The sequence below is a fragment of the Anarrhichthys ocellatus genome, unplaced genomic scaffold, assembly GCF_004355925.1.
Source record: "Anarrhichthys ocellatus isolate YVR2014 unplaced genomic scaffold, GSC_Weel_1.0 scaffold44, whole genome shotgun sequence".
In the NCBI taxonomy this organism is placed as follows: Eukaryota; Metazoa; Chordata; class Actinopteri; order Perciformes; family Anarhichadidae; genus Anarrhichthys; species Anarrhichthys ocellatus.
This window is the reverse complement of record NW_022280074.1, coordinates 2,849,579-2,850,284: the sequence shown is the minus strand read 5'-3', so window position 1 is coordinate 2,850,284 and position 706 is coordinate 2,849,579.

Genomic DNA, 706 nt, shown 5'->3' with positions numbered 1-706 from the left:
GTACAAAATACTTGACCGACACCCGCCCCCCCCCCCCCCCCCCCCCCCCCCGCGTTGCTTACAGTCAACAGGAGACGTTCAGCACGTGTGATCGTACTGTGTGTGAGGCATCAGGCTCCTCCGTTGCATCCGAGCACGTGCAGAAACACACACAACTTACTTGACGTGCACACAATGAGCCAAATGTTGGATGAAACCAACTGTCGGTCATGTATTTTGTACCACGAAGAGTTTTAAACACCTTTTGGGTTGGGTTGTGGAATTTTCAAGTCTACTGAAGACAACTAAAGCTAAAATAAGAAAATGACCGACAATGGAACAAGGTGTGCAGCTTGCACTTACCTCAGGTAATATTTGTTCTCTCTGTTCTCCAGTTAAGATGGCTCCTGGCACATCATTTGCATTCTAGTTTCCACAATGAGCTCTGCGGCCACATGACTATTGTCATGCGTGGCATAATTTTACCATCAACAGCAACCCCTGTGGTGGTGGAAATTTCTGGTAGCGCAGAGGACAGGGCCTCTTGGAAAGGAATGCTGTCCTGCATACATGGATACGCCTTCTACAGTTCTGATGAATTATAAACGGCAGCTGACTTCCTTGTTTGTTTTGTATACCGTCTGTATTACCTGTTGTCATCGTAGACTCACCGGCCTGGGAAGAGGAGACAGTTTGAAGAAGGGACTAAAGGTGGAGGCAAGGTAAG